At 32.1% G+C, this 10,000-nt stretch overlaps 1 protein-coding gene across 5 annotated transcripts in view; it reads right to left on the bottom strand.

Annotated features, from left to right (window-relative positions):
* The window catches only part of LOC106669294 (octopamine receptor beta-2R), a 293,096-nt gene that overhangs the window by 98,917 nt on the left and 184,179 nt on the right, over positions 1-10,000 (bottom strand). For all 5 annotated transcript variants that reach the window (XM_014398660.2, XM_014398662.2, XM_014398661.2 and 2 more), the window contains one exon: positions 7,889-7,937. The gene's annotated coding sequence lies outside the window, so the exon portion shown is untranslated. The remainder of the gene's footprint in view (positions 1-7,888; positions 7,938-10,000) is intronic.

Here is a 10,000-nt window from a genome sequence, read left to right as displayed (position 1 = left end):
ATTCAAAAGCAGAGGAGACGTGCTTTATCTCAAATAGTGCTTTTATTGTGGCTACAGAAAATGTAATATTTTCATTACGTAATGACCGTGTTTAAAAAGAAGTAGTACATGTTTGTTGCAAAATATATTTAATATATTTTAATGGAGTTTGGGCTTCTGTGTTTTGCTAAATTAAATAAGACCCAGTTTATTGCCTTATGATATCAGAAATTAAATTGATTTTGAGCGCCCCGATTGGCACTATCAAAAATAAATTATTTATAAACTAAATTAGAATTTAATTTTTGAATTTTTTAAAGGTTTTTGTTCTAAATTGCAGCTCCCAATAATTTATATTTATTGTTAATTATATGAAGCAAAAATTATGGTTTATAATGCTTGTTAGTAATTAATATAATTATTAAAATTTTAAATTACTAATTTTAATATTTAGTTAATGAATAATTGTATTTTTTCTGTGCTGTAACATTAGAATCAAATGTAAATCAATGTTCGGCAAATGGACTCCCATGCCGAAAATTGCTTTAAACTATATATTATATAATGTTTATAACTCTTTTTGTAATAAAGTATGTATTGTTATTATAATAGGCAAACATTGTGTTGAATAACATTTAGTAAATTTTTGTAATATTTTTTAATTCTTGGTGTTTGCACTCTAATAGTCAAATTGTATGAAATATTGTGTACGAAATATTGTAAATACATATGCAATCAGATTAAATATATAGATAGTTGCTTATGCTTATATCTATGCAAGGTTATGACGCAATTATTAAAGGAAAGATTTGTTTCATTGAGATAACATTTAATTCTAATTAAAATAAAAAATTATTACGAGTTGACATTAAATTTGGGCAATTTTTTCATATTTTATTGCTCTCTAATTACACCGAGTAGTTATCTATAAAAAAACCCTCTCAATTAAACCGTCTGTAATAATAATTTCTAATTAACTGACAGAGCTAATCAACTGAGAGGTTATCTTTAAAACAAGACCGCGATTGAAGCTTTACCTTTCCAAAACAAATACGAATTTAAAATTTAGATTTGTTGCTATGATTGCCGAAGAAGGGGGAAGGAATTGTTTTATTTATTCGCTCTACCCAGAAAAAGAGTAAAAATGGCAATACGAGCAGGGAGAATGCAAATCTCAAGTTTGCCTTTCCTTATTTCGACTTTGAAACGAAGTTCTTATTTTTTCAGGTCTGAAAAAATGGAAGGTACTTTGCCAATATCGAATATTCATTCTTTTGCCAATATCCATGATGATATGGCAAAAAGTGTGATGGTACAAAAAACGAGGTTTTTTACTCCCTAAGTCGAGAAGGTAAGGTTTTTCATATTAAAAAAAAAGAATTTGTCACGAAAATAATCAGTTACCTGCGAATTTTTAATAGTAATTACGGTCGTTTGTAAAATTTGTGTAAAATTGTCTGAAGAATAGGTGACCTATTGAATCCTTTGAGTCCAACTAATAGATATTTTGCTACACAAGCAATAAAATAAAACAAAGTAAAGTAAAAGTAAAATAAATAATAAAAATAAAATTAAGGCAATAAACATTGAGAAAATTTTGTCCAATTTAAAACATTCAGTAAGGTTTGACTTAACTGTCTTGAGATTGTAAATATTCACAAAAACTGTTTTTAATCTTTTAAGACCTCTTTATTTTAAGGTTTTTGAAAAGGTTAATAGTTTCTTAGATATTTTCAAAAATGTAGAAACAACAGGTATTTTTGACTGCAAATACAGGGTGTCAACTTACTAAGCGCACAAGGGCACCCCTGGTTTTATAAAAAATACACTGTTTTCTGTATCCATATCTTTTTCATAATATAAATTTGTTTAAAAAATCTGAAAAAACAAAAGTATGCCTCAAATACAGGTTTTGTACCAAACGTTGCCAGACTTGGTAGGATCCGAGGTTTTTTTTTACGAGGAGCAGGACCTCAAATTGCCATAAAAATTCGCCTATTTTACAAACAATTAGTAATTTTTGACTAGAGGTAATAGGTTTAGCTTACCATTTTCGGCACTTTATTGCAGCCTGTTTTTGAAACACGCTCCATTATTACGCATTCCTTGTTCCGCACATTTCCTAATTCCTTTTCTGTCACAACAAAATTTAACAGCACGCTGTATACTTAGTTGTACATTATATACTTTTGTTGTAGTAGGACTGATACTGTAAAAGTCCTAATAATAATAAAGAAAAAGTTAAAACTTTTGAGCTGTTTTCATTCATTTAAGTTAATCTTTATTTTAATAATAATCTGTAGCATTACGTTTTTTTTAAATAAATTAATTATGTCATTAATTCGAATTAAATCTTCCTCTTTGCTTAGAACCCTGATTTTCGCGGGATGCACGTTTTTAGGGGGTAGTGAAAGAGTGAAAACGATATTTGTAAAGTATAAACCTATTTTATGATTTAGTTGACAATAAAAAGTCAATGTTTACTTGTTCCTAGAAGAAAGAATGTACAAACCCTACCTATCACCCAATTCAAAAACTATTTGATGAAACTGTTTTTGTGAAATTATCCAATTTGTTGACTGTTTTGTAACAGTGTAGTAATTTTCTAACAAAAAAGCCTAAATTCTTTAAAAATTCTTTAACTATCTTCTAATTTTTAACATTTTAAAGTTTTATAAATATAAGCAAAACTGCTATCTGTTGAACTGTACTGCCCCAACTGTAGATAGGGTTAGTCATTAGACAATCTAACGTAGATTTTTAAAGGTGCTTAAATTTTGAAGAGAAATGCCTGGGTAATGGAGATAATCTGTTTTTAGCTGACAGATTCAAAAAGTCGTTCCTTCTCGACTGACTGCGTTAGAAAACACGTCTCATAGCTGACCACCGTGTATATACAATAATTGCCGTGACTGACTTTTGGTTTGTTTTTGACTTTGTTATATTTTAGATACATTTTTAGCAGTTTTTCAAATATCGTATTTAAAGAATGTGACTCGAGATTTAGATGGTTGATCTCAACTTGGAATGAAGATTGCTTTCTTTGTGGTCTCATAAAAATATGGTAGTTATTTTACTCCTCGTCAGTTTTATGTTCTAATCTGCAGAAAAATACTTTGCCTGTGTTGAGAATTTCAACACGAAACAGTTTCTGTTTTCATTGTTCCAACTTCATTTTATTTATTTTAAGTATCTTCTCTTCAAACTCTTAATATCATGAGATCGCATATCATTTTGGACTTTAATCCCGCTTATATGAAATATTTTTATTTATGGGCACTGTGGAAATAGTAATCAGTTCGTTGCCCGCTTCTGGTTGCTTCGGTCCAAGACTTTGGTTTATTAGGCGCATTTGGTCCTCGTCCAAAACAAGATTGAAAGACGTTTGATCGATAAAACTGGCATAAACCATTCACTTAAAAACGGGGTGTGTTTTAAGCCAGACTTGTATAATTGGAAAACAAAATTTCGAACAATTTTAGATTTAAAAAATGTATTTTTATAAGTTTTTCATTGAGCTGAGAACTGATTGATTAATACAGCTGGCGGTCGGAATCGCTTTTCTACTTTTCTATTTGCAGTACTGAGACCCACTAGATAAAATAAACAGTCAAGGGTTGAGGTTTAATTAAACTATAAATAATAATAGGTAGCGCGATAACCCTTCTGATCGGTACAACGAACTTAAAACACAAAGTACCAACGAACGTACCATTAATGATTGTAGTTAATCAATTAAAATAGACGACTGTCAGGTGTTTACACGGGAAAATCTTTAATATCCTGAGAAACAGAACAAGATATATTTCGAGGGGGTTCGCCTTTTTCATTTTTCTCACTCAATAAGAGAGTAAAGTTTCTTCTACAATACTTAATTAATTTAGTTCCCAATTTTTCTTATTTTGTTTGGTTTCTGACGTTTATAAAGTTGGCTGAAGAATATTTTGTTTTAATTAATTTCACAAAAGTTATTGAAGCTTTTACGTACTTAATGATCTTTGAAGCTGTCGATCCTTCTTTTTTTAATTCGTTAAACAGAAAACATCCTAATAGTAATTGAATAGCTATGATAAAGTTTCTTTAATAATTAAAAGAAAAAAAATTTTTTTTTCGGTAATTAAAATGTTGGTATAGAAAAACGAACGGCTCAAAGACAATATAAAATTAGACTGAGTTCGACAGACTATAAACAGTATGTCATCTCAGAAAAAATGTAAATGCTAACAATACCACTATATTCTACTTATATAAGAATGTTCAAAATCGACCAGAATTACAGAAAAAATAAATAATTTTTATAATGTCTTAAAAATGTTTTCCTTGATAAAATGATTTAAAAAAATATAAAATCCTCCGGATGTGCTTTACATTTTCAATCCCTTTTCCCAATATATATAAACTTGCTTACACTTATATAAAATTATTTAAAATAAATCTTATTCTCCCTTGAAGAAGTCTTTGAAGTAAAGTAATAATATATTATAAAACTCAAACTTGCTCCAATCCGATCGGCGAAAGAAGCAGCAAAAATGCCGCCCACGGAGACACGGACGTTAAAAAAGCGATGAGGAATGGACTGATTAATCCGCTAGGATACAATGACCGAAAAGTTAAAAACAGTGTATCTGATAGTGAAACCCTAGATCCCAGAAAATATAAAAGAAATTGAGGCAATCATTCTCACTTGGATGAGGATAGGCCATACTCGCCTGACATACGGCCGACATACCACCTCATCAGAAAGAGACCAAGAAAATGTCCACTATGTGGTACGGTCAAACATAATTTGGAAGGTCGTTGCACAGAAGTCGGTGACTTATAACCTACCTTAGGTAGTTCTTCATACAATAATTTTAGCCACCCTTAACTGAATCTGACAAGTGAGGACAGGTATGTCCAAATGTCGCATTGGACTATGACCTAAAAGTCGTAAAAAATAATAGTCAATAAAAAAAGTCGGCAATGATCTTCATAGTTAGCTGGAAAAAAATATGGGCATTCAGATCAACTTTGCTTTTTGAATAAACTCCATTTTGAATTTTGAACATTTGGACAACTCTGAATAAGGTACTTTAAGTTTTAGAAATAAGTTGCTTTATCGACGTTTCAAGTCAGAAAGTGACAAATTTTTAATTTATTCAGTTGACTGCTATTAGTTATATAAATAAAATATTTAGATGACTGGACTCCTTTTTTTGATAAAGTAAGGGCTAGTTAATTTATAATATACTGCCTGACGTACTATGCAGTCTTTTACAATTTTTGCTGAAAAATTGAACGTTTAACTTGAAAGGACGACGAAATTGAATAATGAATTATTGTTAAATCATTTCGTTCCTTAAACTGTTGGTCGCAGTTTTCAACTAGGTTAGTGTTTAGAAGTTTGTTGAGTTTGAGAAATGGTCGGTTTTATACTCACAAACTGGATACATTGGGATACGCTTGTAAAATACATTTATTTAGCATCCTACACGGAAAACCACAACGGGTGCTACGGTCGGCTATTATTGGGAAAGGGTTCCGAACAGAAATCACCAGGATTACTGAACTTTCTTGCGAATCGCTCGTAAATTTCAAGCCTTCCACCAATGGCTGGAACTCAGAGACCCGGCACAAATTTTTATATCTTCCTATAAAGTCACGTACATTACACTGGCTTGATTTTCCTACGCTAAATAGCCACATAAAAGCGAGGCTACTGTCAGAGCGATTTGTGTGTGTAGAAATAATTCAATTTCACCAAACTGTACATTTTTCTTCTTCTCTTTTCTTCACTGAGTCAAACATTGACGAGCGAGTACTTCGAGTGTACTGTAAATTTAAATAGTCAAAAAGTAGTAACTTATTCTCAAATAAAATAAAACGAACTCGACGGATTAATTCTAATAATAAGTATTAAAACGTAATTTACATTCTAACGCTATATATAAACCCATTATTCTCTCTCCAACTCAATTCATCTTTTTCCTTTCCCATTTTCTAAAGCTCTTTCCCTGGCACTCTCATCCCATTTCCTCTTTTATAACTATTTCACATGCAGCCTTTCTCTCTATCGATTTCTTTCACTCTCTTTATTTCTTTTTGCTCACTCACCCCACTTTATCACTCGTTTTTTTAAAATAATATATTTAAATTTCTTAATGCAGCCGTTGCAAATTTACCTATTTTTTCATTTTTTTATAAAGTCAAAATAGTTTTAACTTCTTCTTTTCATTTTTTCTCTTACTCCCTCCATTTTCTTTCTTCCTTGCTTTTCTTTACTTTTAATCTCAGTCATAATGGTTTTTGTGACTCTTTTTATTTTCTAATTCACTCACCATAATAATCACAGTATTTATTTCTTTGGTGTCATCATTCAAAAGAAGATTATTAAGAAATCGTGAGATGCGGTCTGGTGTGATGTAGGTTTCAGAAAAACATTTTCTTAATCGTGCCAATGTTTACATCTTTATTGAGATCATCTTCAGAGCTGGGTGGGATTTTAGAAAAATGGCACAATTACGCAGAAAACTAACATTTGAGCCCTGAATAAGGAAAATGTTTTTCTGAAACCTACATCACGCCAGACCGCATCTCACGATTTCTGAATAATCAGAAAAAAAGACGTGCGATTCTGTACGAATTCTTTATACTAGATAAAATATGTAATTCATAAATTTTACTTTTGAATAAATAATTCCTCATTTTTTATACACTGACAGGCAAAAAATTCCACCCAATTGATTATTTTTCATTTTCCCATAAAAGAAAATTCCACCCTTAATTTATCTCACTGTTTTACCAAAAAATATTTGTGTACGCTTTGTTTTAAATTGGGAATATCGATTAGAGTAAACACACTTAATCCTTAATCAAAATCAAGGATAAAGGATTTTTCAATGTTTACTTTTTACGGAATTTAAAATGTTTATTCACTCTCATTTGAATTCTGAAGCAATAAACTGTTTATTTCCATCCTTATTTTCTTAATTTCCTTTTGTAAACTTAAAATTACCGGTGCTGAGGATGTTGCGCATGGTACGATGTACGTTCCATCAGGTAAACTCTACGAGATGCTGTTGGACGTTTTCGAGAAACGGGGTCCTACCATAGAAGGTCCGGTTCTGAACGCCTTAGGGTAACAGAACCAGAGGATGACCGTTTTTTGACTTTGAGAATTTTGAGAAACCGACACCTTACTGTTGTTCAAGCGATTCTCCAGCACCAGGAAGTTCGAGCTGTCCAAATTTCTTAACGCACTGCTCGTAGAACATTAAATCAGTATGGACTGATGGCTTTTCGCCCTATAAGAGGACCAGAATTGACCATAACATTCAGAGTTGCACAGCTCGCATTTGCTCGAGAACCCAGCCTTTGGAGATTGGTACGCTGTACTTTTTACAGATGAGTGTAAATGTGCGCTACGATATCCAGATTGGCGTGAAACAATGTGGAGAAAGCAAGTGAAAAGTACGAAGCCTGCTGGATGATAGATTCACTTTTTTCCACATCCTACATGTATTTGTTAAATCTAAACGATGTTTGTAAATCCCAGGCCATGAAGATGATCTCTAAAGATCGAAACGTTGGCACGATAAAGAAAATGTTTTTCTGAAACCTACATCACATCAGACCGCATCTCTCGATTTCTGAATAATCATCGACTAACGGTCACTAATCACCACACATTCAAAAAAAGGTACATATTTAAAAACATTTATAATTTCCCTCTCTAAATGCGTAAAGTGTTTATGTGCATGTGTGTACTAATAGAATATGCGTGTAAGCAATATATTAGGCTGTTTATTTTGTAAACCTAGTCAAAGTTTTCATGTAAACTTATAATCCTACAATATTATGATAATATATTATACATATAATATTTTCATTGTAATGTTCAGACATGTCACTATCAAAATAGTTTACTTACCGTTGAGAATTTTATCAAAGAAATAAGGCTGGATCAGTTGTTAATCGTTCTGGAAAATAACAAAACAAAAATTGTTAATTTGATTAAAACTATATAACGTCAAATTATGCATTAATTTTAAAGATGGCTAATATCACGTATAAACCGCCGTGATGATTATTGAAGGTTGAAGCAATTAGAAGATTAGATGTCATGTCAACGGTCTCAAGAAAATTAAGTACACAGTTTAAATCATGAGAAAAGCCATGATTTAAAGCCCCACATGCCGTTCAGAAGGCAATAAAATCCCCAGAGATGATTTAATTGACTCTATATTGAACCGGAACTGCCCTCCGTTGATTGTCTCTCTTCGTAGTTATCCATTTCAAAAGAAAGAATCTAACCATAAAAATATAATTTAAAATTATTGATCACTTGTAAGAAACTAAGATGGTTGTCTGCTTACAATCTATGTCAAAAAACCTAAAATATAAATAATACAAAGAAACTGATAAGTAACAAGTGAGATTACTCGTGTTATCTGTGGACTGATGAACCTGAAATTTGGTCATCGATCATTATGCTCTGCTTATCCTAACTGGGTTGGTCATCCGGGGTGTCTAGACATTTTGCCATCTTTTGTGTTCCGGTTGGTCTTTGTGATCTGTATTTTTTCTTTTTAATTTCTAATGATATAAAAGACACACGGACTCTACCTTTCACGACTTTATAAATTAGACTTGTTTTTATAAAAATCACCCAGATGGAATAGACTGACGAAATGCCGAAACCCGTCTGACAGTATAATCCAGCAAGAAAATGATCGGTAACGACCATATTACAGGTTCATAACCTCGCCAATTACGTGAGATATCTCACGGTATTTATAGTTACAGTTTACGATGGATAATTATTGTATTATAAAGTTGATCGACGAACTACTTTACAAGTTATGGTTGGTGGGATAGGGGATGTGGTCTAATGAATATCACAATATTGACAGTACGCCAAGCTTTTTGTGTTTTTCGTACAACTTCCTCAGGACTTGAGCCAAATTCGATTTTTATCTAGTTGTAGAATGTCACCATGGAAGAGAGGTAGCTGGTCGATCAAATTTACAACATTGATTACAAGGGTTTTGTCTCTCGATTTCTTCTTTCATCACATTCTACAAACGGATAAAAGAAGAATTTGGCTCAAGTCCTGAGGAAAGAAAAACATCGAAACCTTGGCCTAGTGTCAATATTGTGTTATTCATTAGACCACATCCCCGATACCATCAAAGACAACTTATAGCTAATTCTGCAATAACAGCTTAATGATATATAATTTAGGTATTAATTTACAAACTGGTGTTTTACACGACAATTCCGGCTAAATATTAATGCAACATGTAATTGATACTACGTGATACGTACAAACATAAAAAACGAATGAAAATTTTTAAGCCCTGAATGTTTTTTATTTTTGGATTCGAACCCGGGACCTTCATCTTACAACAACGAAAGCCGTTTCAACTACTAAACCGTTGCGGCCACCGACGCCCCCCTGAAATTTTTTATTGCCAAACTTTGATAATTTCAGTTTGTTTTGTGATTTATACAATACCATAATGTTCAAGTAAAATGTGAGATGTATTTCAGGGAGAACGAAGGAAACAGATTGATCTATTATTGACTGTAATAAGTCTAGTGAGTGAGAGAGAGAGAGAGAGAGAGAGAGAGAGAGAGAGAGAGAGAGAGGGAGAGAGAGAGAGAGAGAGAGAGAGAGAGAGAGAGTCAGAGTGAGAGTGAGAGTGAGAGTGAGAGAGAGAGAGAGATAGATAGAGATAGATAGATAGATAGATAGATAGATAGATAGATAGAGAGAGAGAGAGAGAGAGAGAGAGAGAGAGAGAGAGAGAGAGACACAGACAGACAGACAGACAGAGGAAAGAGGGAGAATTTATGACAGGCTACATATAAGAGAATATTTTAAAGGTTATTTTATGTGACGCTATCGTTCAATTTAACATTTTTCTATGTATTTTTTATGGTGTAAAAAACTGATATGCAATACTAAATTTAAAAAAAAATGGCTAAAAACTAAATGGTAGGAATAATACATTGAACAAAAACATCTTTAAAAATTGTT

Source organism: Cimex lectularius, unplaced genomic scaffold, assembly GCF_000648675.2.
Source record: "Cimex lectularius strain Harlan isolate CLEC.00 unplaced genomic scaffold, Clec_2.1 scaffold35, whole genome shotgun sequence".
In the NCBI taxonomy this organism is placed as follows: domain Eukaryota; kingdom Metazoa; phylum Arthropoda; class Insecta; order Hemiptera; family Cimicidae; genus Cimex; species Cimex lectularius.
This window is presented reverse-complemented; position numbering and strand designations above follow the sequence as displayed.